Source organism: Salvelinus sp. IW2-2015, unplaced genomic scaffold, assembly GCF_002910315.2.
Source record: "Salvelinus sp. IW2-2015 unplaced genomic scaffold, ASM291031v2 Un_scaffold2604, whole genome shotgun sequence".
Lineage (NCBI taxonomy): Eukaryota > Metazoa > Chordata > Actinopteri > Salmoniformes > Salmonidae > Salvelinus > Salvelinus sp. IW2-2015.
Window position 1 is genome coordinate 86,651 of NW_019943912.1, and position 18,314 is coordinate 104,964.

At 44.6% G+C, this 18,314-nt stretch overlaps 2 protein-coding genes and 1 long non-coding RNA gene across 3 annotated transcripts in view; 2 read left to right on the plus strand and 1 right to left on the minus strand.

Moving 5' to 3' along the window:
- Nucleotides 1-10,714, plus strand: part of LOC139025386 (uncharacterized) — an 88,655-nt gene extending 77,941 nt beyond the window's left edge. Inside the window, exons 2-3 of the long non-coding RNA XR_011476957.1 lie at nt 9,088-9,235; nt 10,237-10,714. This is a non-coding gene — a long non-coding RNA (uncharacterized lncRNA). The remainder of the gene's footprint in view (nt 1-9,087; nt 9,236-10,236) is intronic.
- Nucleotides 1-10,763, plus strand: part of LOC112074366 (zinc finger protein ZFP2-like) — a 38,194-nt gene extending 27,431 nt beyond the window's left edge. Inside the window, exon 3 of the mRNA XM_070440487.1 lies at nt 10,711-10,763. The gene's annotated coding sequence lies outside the window, so the exon portion shown is untranslated. The remainder of the gene's footprint in view (nt 1-10,710) is intronic.
- The window catches only part of LOC112074361 (zinc finger protein ZFP2-like), a 98,182-nt gene that overhangs the window by 44,473 nt on the left and 35,395 nt on the right, over nt 1-18,314 (minus strand). The window lies entirely within an intron of this gene.

Consider the following 18,314-nt stretch of genomic DNA (forward strand, 5'->3'; position numbering starts at 1 on the left):
TGACCCGTCGGATAGAGCGGAGTATGGGCAGACACCGTGTTATGCGGAAGAGCGCCCACGTTGTCTCCTGTACGGCGTGCATAGCCCGGTGCGGTACCATCCCAGCTCCACGTTATACCGCGGCGCTAGATTGAGCATTGCAGCCAGCGTGCCATGAAGCCCGGCTCCCTCAACGCATCTTGGTCTCCCAGTGCGTCTTCCTTGGGCCGTCTTGTACATGGCACCAGCGCCTTACGTATGGTGTCCCCCGGTTCGCCAGCACAGCCAGTGCGGGTTATTCCACCTCCCGCACTGGTCCGGGCTACGGGGAAAAAGAGCATTCAACCAGGTAAGTTGACAGCTCGGTGCTCAAGCGGAGCCAGTACGCCTTCACGGTCCAGGTTATACCAGGCTGCCACCTCCTCGCTTCCAGCCAGTACCACCAGTGCCAACACCACGCACCAGCGGCGTCCTGTGTTCGTCCCAGAACTTCTGTTCCTCCCTCCCACGCACTGTCTCCCTGTGGTGCGTGTCTCCAGCCCACCGTACCGGTACCACAGTTCGGCACCACGCACCAGCCTATATTGTGCGTATCCAGAGCCCTGTACGCACTGTTATGTTTCTCCCCGCACTAGCCTGAGCGTGCGTGGCTACAGCCCGGTACCACCAGTTCCTCACACGCACCAGCCCTATAGTGCCATGGCGCTATTGAGAAGTCCAGTGTGCCCTGTTCTTGCTCCCCGCACTGCCTAGTGATGCGGTGTCTCCAGTCCGGTACCACCAGTTCCGGCACCACGCACCCGCCTACTGCTGCCGCCCTCAGCAGGTCAGAGTCGGTCCGTCTGCCAGCGCCATCTGAGCTTGCCTGTCAGGAGCCGCCAAGCCGCAACACCAGTCAGGAGCTGCCAGAGCCACCCCGCCAGTCATGGAAGCTGCCAGAGCCGCCGCCAGTCAAGAGCTGATAGAGCCGCCCGCCAGTCAGGAGCTGCCCACCAGAGCCCGTCTGGGCGTTCCGCCAGTCAGGAGCTGCCGGCGGAGCCGCCGCCAGTTCAGGCAGCGACCAGAGTCGCCGCCAGTCATGAAGCTGCCCTGCAGTCATGAGCTGCCATTCCAGTCATTGAAGCTGCCCACGGCCAGTCATGAAGCTGCCGCCATCATGTAGCTGGCCCTTCCAGTCATGAGCTGCCCGCCAGTCATGAGCTGCCTTCCAGTCATGGAGCTTTGCCCTCCAGTCATGAAGCTTGCCCTCCAGTCCGAGCTGCCCCATTAGTCCGGAGCTTGCCCTTCAGTCCGGAGCTGCCCTTTGTTACTTAAGCTACCTCTCTGGTCTTAAGCTACCTCTTGCTGTCTTAAGCTACCTCTCTGTCATGAGCTGATCCCTCCAGTCCGGAGGCAGTTTCCTCAAGTCTAGTGCGGGACCTTTGGGAAGGTTCCTCAGCCCAAGCGTCCGGCGGCGAGGGTCGTCCACCTCAACAGGATGCTAAGCCAGGGGAGACAAGACAATGGTTGGAGTTGGGGATCCTTGTCCAGCCGCCGCCATAGCCGCACCGCGGACAGATGCCCACCCAGACCCCTCCCTTAGAGTTTTAGGTGGTGCTGTTCGGAGTCCGCACCTCAGGAGCGGGCGGTACTGTTCACGTTCTGACCATAGTTCTTTTGTGTTTTTACTTGTTAAAGGGTAGGACAGTGGTTTGGATGGGGTCAGGACATCTTGAGCTGGGGAATCCATGCTAGTAGTCGTGGGTAACCGATCATTTCGGCTATGTTGGTGTGGTCTAGTTTGTCTGTTCGATGTTCCTTGGCCTAACTATGGTTCTCAATGCAGAGTCGCAGGTGTGTGTGCTTGAGTAGTCATGATCCTCTTATTGAGGAGAAGTGAAGCGAATATTTACGCTAGCCACCATTGTCCACCACCACACTTACTACGTGGCGCAGGAGATACCTTGTATTTTACACTGCTGTTAAAGACATAGTTGAGGTGTTTAATTTTATTTGTTGCAGTTGATTTTTGCTGTTGCGTGTCATGTACTTGTGTGTTCTTCTTTCGTTGTTTACAAGTGCCACTCACGATAGGTACGTCTCAGATGGCCCACCTTCATCCTTTTACCAACAAAATGCCCAACCAACACGGGTCGTCATTGTACTCAATTTTGCATACCCTTATTTTGCTCTAACTTTTTGAGTTGTAATGCTTATTAGTGTCATTCGTGGTAATCACTCATACTTGTATATCAGCATAAACATATGTTGAGACCAATACACTACGGCCGTGCCGCGAATCTATTCAGCGTCCTCTCCAGTTGCGGGACCAACGGAAGGAAAACCGTTCCTGACCAATGCGGGCAGGCAGCTACTCTACTGGGGTTTATATGGATCCCCATTAGTTCACCTTGCCAAGGAAGCCAGCTTACTACTTCCTGGGGCTTATTAATGGTTCTCATTAGTTCCTGTCAAGGCTAGCAGCTACTCTACTGGGGGGTGTTAATTCAAGCAAAAGGTATAAATGGCATAGGTTGATGAATTAACATGAGTATAAACATTATGGGCTATGAATTAACCAGGTTTAATGATAGGGTTATGAACCTAACAGGTATAAATGATGGTGTTATGAACTAACAGGCGTATAAACTGACTGGTGTTATGAATTAACAGCATATAAAATTATGGGTTATAGAAAACTAACCACATCCCCTTCCGTGCGAAGCCCCAGAATATTTCAATTACATTACAAAGGATTGTCTTAAGGTTCAGGTGTAATGTATATGTTACTACTTCTCTATCTCCATCTCTTCTCTTAAGCAACAAGCCATGTTTGTTGTCATATAACCAGCTAGGACCTAAGTTTTCAAGCAATATGGTACCAATCATACTCTCTCTCACCCTCCATACTCATATAACTTTCAAACAGCTGGCCATGTTGTATGTACAGTTCCACTGAGGACACATGTTTTTTCAGCACTATGGGTTAACAATCTACTCTCTATCAATCTTCTCCCTCACCATCTCATTCTTTAACAAGCTGCATTGAGTTGTCATTCACACTATAGGAGAACCTGTTTTCAAGCATGAATGTTACATCTCTCTACCTCTTCTCATCTCCTCCATCTCTTCTTTAACAAGCTGCTAGTGTTGATTGTCATTAACGCACTAGGGACCTGTTGTTCAGCATAATGGTTACAATCTCTCTCTCTTTCTCATCTCCCCCATCTCTGTCTTTAACAAGCTGCCATGATGTTGTACATGGGGCGGCAGGGTAGACCTAGTGGATTAGAAGCGGTTGGACTTAGTACAGAAGGATTGCAAAGTCCATAACTCCCCAAGAGCTGACAAGCGTAAAATCTGGGGCAGTTCTCTGCCGCTGAAGGCAGATTAACCACTGTTCCTAGGCCGTCATTGAAAATAAGAATTTGTTCTCTAACTGACTTGCCCTAGTTACAATATAGGTAAAAAAAAAATTACCACTAGGACCTGGTTTTCAGCATTTTTAAAGTATCCCATCAATCCGAACGACAGCACACTGGAATTATCCCTCACACCATTTACACATAGATAATGTAGAATCATACCCATAACAGGATTATGGCCCTGTACAAATTAGTTCCAAAAAAAAAATAACAAGAAACAACTAACAAAAACAACAATCAATATTCCAAACAAAACTAAAATGTAGGCTATTTTAATAAATTCCAAAACCGAACAAAAACAACCAATAAACAAAAAACTCAAGAGGGAGCATCTTCCCTTCCTTCAGAAAGACTAGCATCTACAAAGCTACTTACGCCAAATATATCGTCATAAAACAAAATCTACCCCTTTAGACTCAATACCAGCCCTAAACTCCCTTCCACCTCTCCCGGGACAGCAATGCCTGCCCAAACAACACATTTCCTCCCCTCAAAGATATTCCATTCCACACCTCCTACACATATCCAATCCACCAAAACCCAATCCCCTACCCTGTCGTTACCAATGTCCTGCATGGCTTACCCACAGCCCCTGTTATAAAGAGGGATTGTAGCAGAAACTTTCCCCTGACGTCCCCAACAGCATCATCAATACAACCTCCCTACCCTCTACTAAAGCCCAAGTAATAAAACAAAATCCCATTCACCCACCTAACAACAGCAGTGCCCATACTACTCAATCAGCAAAAGGGCAAAACATCCAAAAGGTATCTCCTCCAGCCACAAAAGATGGTCTTGCGACAGGTGGGATCGCTTACGCGCCAAGCTATGCCTGTACATGATGAAACAAGTACGGCATATGAACTCTGTAGCTACACAATTACCAAGAGTCCTTATGTTGTCCAGTACCTTACCTTAACTTTCAATCCCACCACCAAAAACCCCGTCACTACATGGACCAGAGGCCTTTCAATTCCCACAAACTAAACCATAAAGGCTTCAATGAAAGCTATCCAGCACATCCGATCTAATCCGTATTACCGAAGAGGCAGACTGGTGACCTCACCTCAGGAGACCCGTCTTGAATCAGAAAATAAAACAGGGCAACAGCTGCTAGACAACTGACTCAAGCGAGACCTAGACATAAAAAAATAGTCAAGCCTCCGCGCAACCCCCCCGGGAGTTGCACCAAGTGGAACAGCCATTGTCGGAGTAGTAGTGTGCAGGGCTCCATCAACAGACCATGGCATAGCACATAGCCGCCACTGAGTGATGGCGCCTGAACTGCTATCCCCCCTACCCTAATCTATATTAAAATTCCCCCCATCACAGCTTGCCTATTTGTGGCGCACAGGGGGCCAGGACAGTCCACCATTCCTTCCTGTCTGCCGCCACCTGTGGCCCGTACACCCCACTAATCTATATCTGCAATCCCTTAAGGTGACATCCACCCCCAAAACCCTCCCCTGCATAACCACAAATGAATCCTCAACCTTTACCCACACAAAATCCTACCCTCCGATGAGTGCAACCCACCTATACCCCAAACCGACTCCCCTTTCCCACTCCCCTCCTAAATCTGTTAACATCCCCTCCATCCCTCAGTGAACCTCCTTTAAAAAAACAAAAGTCAAAACCCACACCCTCTAAATAACTAAAAACCGCCCTCTTAACAAATCCCTTAAACGCTTACATTTAAACTAACAAAAGTTATAGTAGGCTCCATGAAAAAAATTATAAAATCAAAAAAAATAAAATCACCCAACTACTAACCCCCCCCCAGGAGTCTCACCCGATGCTCCCCTGCTCCATCTCACCGCAGGGACGCCGTCTCTCCTCCCGACGTCCACCCGTCTTCCTCCATCTCAACAACCCAGGATGCAGGAAGGGTGTTTGCTCCCGAGTGCCCTGCATTCTGGTTGACCACCAAACTCCTCCACTTCCCCAGCCCCGTATCTGGTTGGGTAGAGAGTAGGGAGCCCGTGTCCCAAACAGGAACTGCGACCCCCCTCAGTGACAGCCCTGAGCCGTGCTCTGGTGTATCAAGCTCCACCAGGAGTTGAGGGGCTGGGGAAGCCAGCGAGGACACAGTTTCTCCCGCCCCCATCACTCGCTTGGCCACCCCCTCCCCCCATACCCCCGTCCTCTGCTGTCTGTCAAGAGCCCTTCCTCTTCCCTCTCTTTCTTTGGCGATGGCGGTAACAGGGAGACACCACCCTCCCTCCCCGCAAGCTCCTCCACCATTCCCCCATCTCTTCCACGAGGGCGCTCCACATTCTGCTGTCCCCACTCCCCTCCCTCCTCCACTGGTCCTGCCACCGACTCCTTCTCCACCACCTCTCCCTCCATTGCTGCCTCTCTGGCTCTCCACTCCCTTGCTTCTTCCCCTCTTTTCCTCTCTCCTCCCCGGTTCTGCTGCTCCGTGCCTCTCTGTCCCCTCCTCCTGCTGCCGCTCTTTGCTCCTCTCCTTCCGTGAGGCGCCCCTGGCCCTTCCCCTCTTCCCCCATCCCCCGCCCTCCCCCAGCCCAGACACATGTGACCTCTGACACGGCAGCAATGTAAAGAGATAGAGATACATCCTTGGGATGTCCTTAGCCCGTTGAAGTTGTCATTTAAAATGGTAAAGGTAGGGGTTAAGGTTAGGGTTTAGGGTAGGGATGTCCGAAGGATCCCGGATAGAATTGACCATTGTGCATTCTTCTGTCTCTTTTACATAGCAGGTGATGGGTTCTGACTTCTGAACTTGAAAATATGAAATATCYTAAGTTTGCCGATTGAGTGTATGTAAACTTCTGACCCACTGGGAATGTGATGAAAGAAATAAAAGCTGATATAAATAATTCTCTCTACTATTATTCTGACTTTTCACATTCTTAAAATAAGGTGGTGATCCTAATTGACTTAAGACAGGGAATGTTTACTACGATTAAATGTCAAGAATTGTGAAAAACTGAGTTTGAATGTATTTGGCTAAGATGTATGTAAACTTCCGACTTCAACTGTACAAATGAGATGAGTAATGCCAGATATATAAACATTATTAAAGTGACTAGTGTTCCATTCCTTAAAGTGGCCAACAGTCTGGTGGCCTTGAGATTGAAAAACAGCTTCTGTCTCTCTTCCAGCTTTGATGCACCTGTACTGACCTCGCCTTCTGGATGATAGCGGACTGAACAGGCAGTGGCCGGGTAATAACAAAGAACAAATGTGTGTGCCTGAGGGGAAATTCACTTTCATACAGCCAAAAGGGGTGAGAAATTACACCAATATCAGTGGACAATTTGCACTAATTTAAATAAACACAGATGGAACATATTCTCTTTTGCTGACGTGATGAACCGCTAAGGGGACATAAATATTTACCATCTAAACCATGTGTGACCTCTCACCTCTCTGGCTGTAGAAGTGTTCTTCCTAACCAGTCCCTCAACCGCTCTCTGACTGAGCTCCAACCTCACTGGGTCTTCAGAGGAGAGGAAGGCTGAGGAGGGATGGAAGGATGAATGGATCAGTCAGTCAATGAAGTGTAGAGCTGCTGTCGGACAAAATCACTATTTTAGTAGTTCATTAAGTAAATAAGGCTTTATGACTGCTGAATACCAACTATCAATCACCTAGATCATGTATCTTCAGGTAGCGATACATCCTTGGGACGTCCCTAGCCCATTGAAGTTGGCATTTAAAATGGTTAGGTTAGGGGTTAAGGTTAGGGTTCAGGGTAGGGATGTCCCAAGAATCCCAGATAGCATTGACCATTGTGCATTTGTAACCGATGTGAAATGGCTAGCTAGTTAGCGGGGTGCGCACTAATAGTGATGTTAATGATGTTTTGTGGAAGGCAGTTGTTGATGTGTGCAGAGTCCCTGGTTCGAGACCAGATAGGGGCGAGGAGAGGGACGGAAGCTATACTGTTACACATTCTTCGGTCTCTTTTACGTAGCAGGTGTAAAAGAAACACAGACAAGACAAGTAGGCGCTCAGGTCATTATGGTCATTGTAGTTTAAAAAAATAGCATCTAATTATGCCAATCTGTATGTGGGGTTGTTAGAGAAGAATGTGATTGTCAGCCCTAACAATCCATTCTAGCACCTCATCAGGCTCTGTAAAAGTCTTCATTGATGACGTGTTCCTTCTATTCCAGGGGACAGCAGAGGAACTTCATCGATTCCACTCCATCAATACAAGCAGTAAACATCTGGAATTCACCCTCACCTTTGATGCGCATGAAACAAGTTACCGGATGGTTGGACGATACTTTTCTCATCAATCATCTTAAATACTTAAACTGGAAATCAACCAATCCTCCATTGATAACGCAGTGGAAAGGTCAAATGCTTTATTATCTAAAAATGTGCTGGGCGACGGTGAGAAATAAAATGGTGCAGTTTGAGGCCATGTGGCGGACAGTGATGCAGGAGCTGGAGAAGGAGGTGTGTTATAGTGGGTCTGGGCAGGTGTGATGTAGTTAATGGAGATGGAGGTGTGTTCTAGTGGGTCTGGGCAGGTGTGATGTAGTTAATGGAGATGGGGGTGTGTTATAGTGGGTCTGGGCAGGTGTGATGTGGTTAATGTTTGTGTGATGTTGTTTGTATGTTTTGTATTTTTATAAAATATTTTTAAAATCCCAATGCAAAGTTAACCTCACTGTTCTATTTTTGGAGTTATTACAAAGTTAAACTTTATTACATTAAACCAAACAGAATTCAGAAGAATGCCAAAGTCAGGTGGGAAGTAATATGGAGGACCAGCCTATTACCTATGATGTAAACTACAACAGAAATAACTTCAAATGTAGAACTTCAAATTAAACCAATCATTTGAACTCATGACTTGAGTGATTAAAGTAAACCAACGCTTTGGAAATACATAACACCTTCTAACCAAATATCAAAGAATGTTAGCTATATGCAGTTATCTTAGCCAGCCAGCTAACATTAGCTATATGCAGTTATCTTAGCCAGCCAGCTAACATTAGCTATATGCAGTTATCTTAGCCAGCTAACGTTAGCTATTTAGCCAACTAGCTATTAGCCTAACCCAGCGTTAGCCAACCAGCACGGTAATGGTCAGCAGAGACCAAACTAACGTTACCGGAGAAAAAGTTACAAATATCCCGTTAGTCTAATTCAGCAGAAAACCATGCGTGAAAAGTAGTGATGGGGAAACCAAAGCTTCCTGAAATCTTGGCTCTTTTCCAGCCAATGTGTTCAAAAATAGGTTTCATTACTCAAGGCTTTGAGCGGACACAGAATTTAGAACAGCCACATTTTTATCAGATGAAGTCACACGCCGTAGGCAGCGTTAGCCATTATGTCATATATTAAACCACTGGCGTGTTCGAGAGCATCAAATCCATTGCTTGCGTTGTGGCGTAAACGGTGATCTGGGCTGACTGATTTTAAATAATAATGAGTAGTTATTTATCGATGCAGGGATTTTAATTTTAGTCATCACCAGCACCTGCACTCGTCGGCTGCAATGTCGAACGAGCCCAAATCCAAACCAATCAGGTAGTTCGACGAAATGATTCTTCAACGCATGATCACGTGTGCTATAAAGTGACACTGTTTGAATGTATACGCTTAGCGACTCAAGTACATGCCTCATAGCTCAGTCTTCAAACTTAACCCCGTTCCTGCTGAAGAAGAGAAGGTTGCTGGACGAGAAAGTAAGCTTCTTGTGAAAGAGGAGGAGGAAAAGGAGCCTATTACAATACAAAAACAAGTAGAGGGTGAGGCTGTTACCGTGAACGAAGAAGAGAAAGACGTTTCAGTTAAAGAAGAGGAAGACGGGTTCAGAGTGAAAGAGGATGACGAAGTTTCAGTGAAAGAAGAGGAGACTGACGATGAACGTAAGTACTGTCTTAACAGAAGCACAAACTCTGTGGTTGGAAGTTGAACTGATGTGTGGTGTGCTTGGTGTTAAAGCGGAAATCTGCAATTGTTACATCCATATTTGGACTTTTAAATTATTTATTTATAGGCATTGATTCTTGAAGAATATAACACATGCCTCATGAGCTTTAGTTCAACTGTTGTACCCCATCAGAACCCCCAAATAAGCTTTTTTTACTGCAATGTTTAGAAACAATGTAAATCAACACTGTATAGCCTCAACATGGTTAAAACTATAATATTGATATCATGGCTGGTCAGTCCTTTCATACATAGGTCTGTCTATGAAGTTGAGAGTAGTTATATTTCTCCAGCCCCATCATCTTATTACCAAAACAGTGGTGGAATTACAGCTTTGTTATTGGTTGAACTGCAGATTGATTGTTGTGTGGCTTTTTTAAAGGGGAAACCTAGTTTTTAAGCAAACAAAATGGCTGCCCAGAGTCCTGAGCTGTGTTAGAATACTCATACTAACCGCACTATTTGTGAAGTAAATTGAGTATATAGTCTGCTTATTGGTCATAATATGATGTAGTTAGTATGCCAAAAGTTCCCGGATGTCGTACTAATTTCGCCAAAATATGACGTATACACGCAGTACTTTAGGGCCCATAATGCAATTCTTCAGGAAATGGTGGTGGCTTCAACATTTTCAGATTTGAAGAAAATGGGGGAAAATATGCAGCCGAAGTCCAACGAGAGAGCGGATACAAATGAACTGCTTTAAATAATTATGACAAATGTTGAGCAATGCAATAAAGTAATGACTTTTCAAATAAGTTACCTTACACGTTATATGACTTGTTGTTCACTTGACAATCTTAAGACAAATGTCAAATAATGAACATTCATTACAGACGTCATTGTTTGTACAACATCATGGCTACACATCACCTTTTACAGTGGATTTCTGCTGTTGTGGGCCTTAAACCATCTGTCTGACTTGCTGTTCACACAGGAGAGAGACGTGACTATCGTGGATCCTCTGGGGAGCCTCAACAACCTCATGATGCTGACGAAGCAGAGAAGAGTCTCTCCACGTCGAAACACCAGTAGAGAACCACAGGGAAGAAATCTCATTGCTGCTCTGACTGTGGGAAAGGTTGCACATCTTCATCAGAACTTAAAATACACCAGAGAACACACACGGGAGAGAAATCTTATACCTGTGATCAATGTGGGATGATTTTTCCTACATCTAGCCAGCTGACTTCACACCAGAGATGACACACAGGAGAGAAACCTTATAGCTGTGTTCAATGTGACAAGAGATACTCTGATAAAAGGTGTTTGATCAAACATCAGAAAATGCATACATGAAGAAGTTGTTTCATGATATCGATGAAATAATGTCACAATGTAGAATGTTTTAACTTTGTAGTAGGAGTATTTTAATGATGTCATAATGTAGAATGTTTTAACATTGTAGAAGGAGTATTTTAATGATGTCACAATGTAGAATGTTTTAACATTGTAGTAGGAGTATTTTAATGATGTCACAATGTAGAATGTTTTAACATTGTAGAAGGAGTATTTTAATGATGTCACAATGTAGAATGTTTTAACATTGTAGAAGGAGTATTTTAATGATGTTCTACCTTATCCTTTGCCTTATGGCTCCCCAATCGCGCGATGCTGCTTTCTTTCTTTCTCTCCTTCCCTAACAAATTGCCACTTCTTCCATCCCCTCCCCTTCCTTCCTTGTTTCCTCTCTCTCTCCCTTTGCTTCTCTTTTCCTTTCTCCTCTTCCCTCCCTTCTCTTCTTCCTCCCTTTTTCCTTTCCCCTTCTCTTCTCTTCTCCTCCTTTTCTCCCTCCCTTAATCTGTAGTGGTAGTGGGGTCTTAGATTTCTTCCCTACAGGCTCTAATCTGATACAGTGGGTAAGTGGGTTGGTTAGATGTCTAGTCTTCTAATATGGCTCTAATCTGATAGTGGTAGTGGGTGGTAGATGGCTAGTCTCCTTTATGCTCTACATCTGATATGTAGATGTCTAGTCTCCTTGCTATGGCCTAATCTGATACTGGAAAGTTAGTCTCCTTTATGGCTCTAATCTGATAGTGTTTAGTGGGGTGTAGATGTCAGTCTCCTTTATGGCTTCTAATCTGATAGGTGGTAGATGTCTAGTCTCCTTTATGGCCTAATCTGATAGTGGTTTAGTGGGGATGATAGATGTCAGTCCCTTTATGGTTCTAAATCTGATAGTGGTTATGAAGGTGGTAGATGTCTAGTCTCCTTTTATGGCTCTAATCCTGATAGTGTAATGGGGTGGTAGATGTCTAGTCTCTTTATGGCTCTAATTCTGATACTGGTAGTGGGGTGCGTAGATGTCATAGTCTCCTTTATGGCTTCTAAATCTGATAGTCGTAGTGAGGTGGTAGAGGTCTAGTTCTCATTTATGGCTCTAACTGATAGTGTAGCTGGCGGTGGTAGATTGTCTAGTCTCCCTTATGGCCTCTAATTCTGATAGTAGTAGTGGGGTGATAGATGTCTAGTCTCCTATGGCTCTAATCTGATAGTGGTAGTGGTGTAGAGTCTAGTCTCCTTTATGGCGCTAATCTGATAGGTAGTGGTGGTAGATGTCTAGTCTCCCTTATGGCTCTAATTGATTAGTAGTAGCTGGGTTGGTAGATGTTCTAGCTCCCTTATGGCTCTAATCTGAGTAGTAGTGGGTTTGTAGATGTCTAGTCTCCCTTATGGCTCTTAATTGATCCAGTCAGTCAAGGAGCGCCAAAAGTTTATAACTTGGTTTTATCTCTATAGTGAGGCTGAAAGACTATGAGATATTTGATCACATGACTGGACATTTGTACAGTGATTGGCTCCTCAACTGCGTGACAAAAGATGAATCTAGATCAGTCAGTAATCTATACTAAACTTAATGGTAGGGTCCTACCTAAAATTATGCAAACAGTGAAGACGCTACAACCATGTAAACAACACAATAAGAATAACTGCCACGCAAAAAAGCTGAATGATCAGCAAAACAATGTAAATATAAAACGCGCATTTTACACATGGAGGGGAAATAAGTATTTGACCCCTCTTTCAATCAGAAAGATTTTCTTGGCTCCCAGGTGTCTTTTCATTACAGGGTAACGACGCTGAGATAGGAGCACACTCTTACACTACGGGAGTTCACCGACTAGAGAAGTGCTTCAGTAATACCATAAGTAAATAAAAACACCTGTCCACAGAAGGCTAATCGAGATCAGAGTCCTAAGATATATATGCTTCATTAGAACTATCTCTCAACACTCTAATCGACACACTAGAGGACCAAAGAGGCTCATTACCCATAGCGCGCGAATGATCAAGACAGATTGTAGCATCTACACCTAGGCTCGTGTAAGAAATCCTCGACACATTCGCCTAACGAGCAGTGACATGACGTTGACGCACTCTTGACAACAGACTTAAGAGCGAGCATATATGACGCAACCACAGACACATCTATGGGTGATAGAAAACAACAAAAGAACTGGCTAAACTCACCTATGGCCATGTGAGGCTGCCACTGAGCATTACATATTTCTCCACCTTGCGCTGCTGCTGGCTGCCTAGATATCAACCGACTGGAATAATGGCGCGTGCGATGAGGAATCAGGCGCCAGAGCGACCATGACCAACCATGTCCAGCAACCTGCACGTAGTTTTCATTCTCATGATCATTATAATAAGGCGATGAACCATGAGTGCACACAAGAAAAACAATAGGACAGTTAACCTACACCTTTCGCATCTCGGCTATGTGTGAAGAACTTCCAAATACTGCATGCAAGCGGCCCGCTCAAATAGCTGATTCCCCCTATGATCTCTTAATATATATGACCAGCAACATGCTGGTCATTATACTGATGAAACCCCATCTTTTGAAGTATTATGCCACTCATGGCAACATTTTATGTCTGTAGTCATAGTTCTAAATGCTAGCGCCACCACGGGCGGCACAGCCCAGAAGTGGACTGCGCCACCCCTTATTAGGGACCTACGGTTCCTCTTCGAGTCTCTATCGAGACTCTCTGAGACCCTAAATCTGCTCCTCCTCCGGTCGTGTGTGGTTGCAGTACGATATTCTCCTATTAATCCCTCAGCAGTCACCGCACGCGAGGCTATTAAGGTGTGGCCTGAGTCCGCGAATGATCGTGCTGTGCCGGGAGTGCGAAAGAAGTATAACAGTCCCTTATGGGTCGTGCGGCCTACAGGACCATGATCAAATGTTTCATAACAACTCAACCACGGCTTCATGCCAAATGAATATTATATCAGTTAGTCCATATGCGTCAGTTGCTTGTGTCAATTGCATTCAGCGTGATTCATCTAAATAGTGTGCGTCAACCGCATCCTCCATGCGGGGCGATTTCTCTAGAGTGAGTGTTGAGCTTAAATCTAGTGCGAGCCTGCGTGGGACGCGTGTTTGCCAGCGTGTGGGTGCGCTGCGATGAGTGTCTACAGGCTCTCTCTCACGGGCCGAACAGGCTAGTGTTAACACAAACTTATGAACTTCTCTGAGTAGTGTGTTACGTTTATCACTGTGGCTCGGCAGCGTCTTTGTGTCACTTACTCTCGATTGAGTGCAGGGATACACCGTCCTGGTTTTCACCTTAGTATCCTGGGGTCTCCGAGATTCTCTCCATCTTACATTACGTCAGTGAGTTCTTCGATTCTCTGCAACTCCACTAGATGCGTGAAGATCTCTTTGTCCTATTAGTAAGCGCGTTAGGAGCGCTCCAAACAACTATAGGTGTGCGCGTCCGAGCGCTTTTTGTGTAGTCTCTATGACTTCCTGTCTTTTAGTTCAGGTGTGTGGTTTCTTTTTTTCCTCATTTTTTTGCGCTCCTTGCAATTAATGGCGAATGCTAGATACGTAGCGAGCTTTGTTCTTCCACCTTATGGTGGCTGCTACTTCTCAAAGCTGGCTGTCCTTTGTTGGGTCTCACTTAGTCTATTTTGATAGCCCGTTGTTACACCAGCCCTTGTCTCGTCCGTTACTCGAACTTTCCTTTGTCTCTCTCAACAGTCCCCTTTGCGAGTGAAGCATTACTAACTCTAGATGTCTTTTATGAGTTTTCGGCGATTGGTAGTAATAACAGTTTCGGTGAATCTGGTATTAATTTTGATTATTGCATTTCATGATAGTGAGGCATATGCTGTTTTACAACAGTAAAATGCGCACATATACTTAGTATAAGTCTATTATCTGATGTCACGTTCTCCTCTTTTTACTAGGACGTTGTTCTGTCCTACATTCTCTTCCCACGTCTTCTCTTAAGTGTCTTACTGTATTAGTATTGAGAATATCTACTACTCTGTGGAATGTCTCTCAGATTATATTTCTTCTCTGTCTGTATGAAAGCCGGGGATCTAATGATCTGTTATCTCCATTCTATATCATGATCAGATGATCTCAGAACTCATAGTTTAAATTAAGCTCATATTAGCATTTTGTATTTGAACATTTGATTAGCCAAAGAGCCGATATATTTCTGGACCCATTATTTTTGGTGTTAATGTGATCTTGTTCTCTCACTGTTTCACATGATTAACCCCTTACCAATTATATCAAACAGACTCTTGGTCCATTATCTCTATGATCTTGATTCGAGTATGACAAATCCTTTTGGTCATGGGCAAACCGGTTCAACATACACCATATCAGCAGTTGTTCAAGATCATAGCTTGAATCTGTGTCCCGTGCGTGGCTGTACCACAGCCTGGATCCAACAATCACACACATTTAGAGCCACTACGGGCAGACTGACATCCTTATCCAAGCAGCGCCCTTTGAGCGTACTTATGCTACGTCATCCAGAGCTCACTATATAGAGGCGTAGGATACATGATCCATGTTCTAGCTCGAGCGCCTCTTTACGTGCCCACTCTATCCAAAATTGCGATGTGACACCATAGGGGAGTACTAGACATCTTCCACCCCACTTACCATAGCAGATAGGAGCATTAAAGGGCGTAGAGCACAGTTAGAATAGCATTAACACACAATTCTCAGTCCCCATAACCATACTATATTCAGAAACATCATGACACACACACTAGGGGAGAGACTTAAAATAGAATTCTAAATTGCAGCCCTCAAGCACTTCTAACTGAGCGTGCCTCCAGGATTATGACATTATCCTAAGGGGCACCGTAGGAATGTGACTTTTGTGACCATCTGATCTCTTACCACTACACACAAGCTGCATCCTACAGTCGTTACACGTATCAATTTAGGATGCCTCACCATGGAGAATGTAACCTTAGACTCTCCTGCTACACCTACCATGTCACTCTAGGCACTAATGTTTACAATGTGAGCCAGATTAAAGCCAATCTTGCAGCACTAATTAGCTCACCTCGATCCGCCCTCGCAGTGATCCAGAGTATATCATCTTATGACACTCAAAGGTTATACCCATTACAATAAAGAGTGAACATTTATACAAATGTTTATATCTCAGCCTCCAATCATAATCTCCGTATGTTATTGCACGTATGCAGTATTATGAGCTACGTTAAATGTCTATAAGGAACTTAGTCTCTATCATCCTTATTACCATCCACCATTCACTACCAACGTACAGATTTAGAACCATTAACAGGAGACAAGTATGAAATCATACTATACTATAAATTGCTGCGCGCTGTTCACTTAACCTACCATATAATACTTTAGAGAGCCATATCAAGTAAGTATCTAGACCTTAGAGAATGCATTCTACCCACTATGGCTCGTATTCTAAACTACCTAGAGAACCACGTGCTTAAAGAGGTAGGTACTCTAACATAGACAAATAGCTTGTTCTATCCATCAGGCTCCACAGTAGCTAGACTCACTATTCGAGTATCATTATGAGAAGCTACCAATTCTATGTGTATGCCGTAGCATCCGAAAACATGTTGCACCAGGTTATTCAAGGATTTTAATGAGCCATAAATACGGTGAGAGACTAAGACAATTGCTATTCGCTGTTACCCTACTCCAGCAACAGTTGTCAGCCAAGTTAATAATTAAGACATATAGACATTATAGACCATTGCTCGTCTACCTAGCACCTCCCTAATCAAGATTTTAGACCATATACGAGTGCTAGACATCTACCAATTACACACATAACTCTTAACTAAATGCTTGATCCGAGCTACTCTGCCTTTAAGCATCCCGAAAACAGGAATAGACTCTTAAAGACCACGTCAACCACATCATACCTACCCTAGAATTTAGAGAGCTCGCTTAGATGATCATTCAATCATACTCCAACTTATGTGTGCTCAGTAATATCTTAACTAATGCGTGTTCCATAGTGCCACTCAGTGCAGTTATCTCACTAATGCTATGGGATCCTAGTGCTATCGCATCAATATCTAACTAAATGCTTTGTGTTTCCTAGCTCCAACATCTACAGTATATCTAACTAAATGCTTGTGTTCATTTCTAGCTCCAACAGCATGCAAGTAATATCTAACTAAATGCTTTGTTTCTAACTCCAACAGTGCAGTAATATCTAACCTAAATCTGCTTGTGTTTGTAGCTCCAACAGTGCAAGTAATATCTCTAACTGCTTGTTTCTGCTCCAACAGTGCAGTAATATCTAACTAAATGCTTTGTGTTTCTAGCTCCAACAGTGCAGTAATATCTAACTAAATGTTTGTTTGTGTCCTATTTAATTTCTCCCAACATGCCAGTAATATCTAACTAAATGCTTGTGTTCCTAGCTCCAACAGTATATATCCTAACATAATGCTTGTGTTTCTAACTCCAACAGTGCAGTATAATATCTAACTAAATGCTTGTGTTTCTCTAGCTCCAACAGTGCAGTAATATCTAACTAAATGCTTGTGTTTCTAACTCCAACAGTGCGACGTAATATCTAACTAAATGCTTGTGTTTCTAGCCTCCAACATTGCGTATCAGTAATATACACTTAAATGGCTTGTGTTTCTTAACTCCAACAGTGCAGTAAAATGTCTACCAATGTCACAACAAATACCTAATACACACAATCTAAGTAATGGAATAAGAGATATAAATTCAAATATCAATGTATTTATATTTTAAAGGCCCTCTTTACACCAGCTGATATCTCAAAGTCCTGTATAGAAACCCAGGACTCAAAACCCCAAACAGGCAAGCAATGCAGGCTGTAGAAAGCATGGTGGCTTGTAAAAACTCCCTAGAAAGGCCAAAACCTAGGAAGACAACCCTAGAGAGGAACCAGGCTGACGGTGGCCAGTCCTTTTTTGGCGGCGTGCCGGGTTGGCGATTATAACAGAACAGACCAAGATGTTCATAAATGACCAGCCAGCATGTGTCAAATCTAATAATAATTATCACAGTAGTTGTCGATGGTGCAACAGCGTCAGCACCTCAGGAGTAAATGCTCCTGCTGTCTCTAGAGAGTTGAAAAACCCGAGGCTCTGGGGGCAGGTAGCACGTCGCGGTGAATAGGTCAGGTTTCCATAAGTCCGCAGGCCAAGAACCAGTTGAAACTGAGCAAGCAGCAGTTAGCATCGGCCATATGGGACGAGCAAGGAGTCATTCAATGCCAGATGTAGTCTCCTGGAGAGATGTTCTATGCGTCCCGTTTTCCTAGAGGAGTCAAGGAGATTCTCCGGAGAGACATTAGAAGAGAGAACTGGAATAGCATCTTAAATTGACACGGACCACCGAGATAAGACAAGGACAGTGAATATGGTCCAGAACTATAAACAGACTGCACCCTAGCCCTCTTCCCGATTCTTTACAAACTACTGCCTAGCATAAATACTAGAGGCACGTGGACCAAGAGGGTTCTACGAAGACACCTGTGTGCCCTCGATTCCATGATAGTCCCCCAGGAGCAGGCTCAAACAGCACGCGATCTATTAACCGCTTAGCCCCACTTTGCCAAAGCACAGCCCCCCACACCACTAGAGGGATTGATCTCCTACCTCGTCAATTCACCACCAACTTTAACCATCCTGTATGACACAGGCTCCCGGCGGTAGTAAGCGCCCACAAAGATCTCCGCCACGGCACAAACCCAAGGGGTGGGAACGACT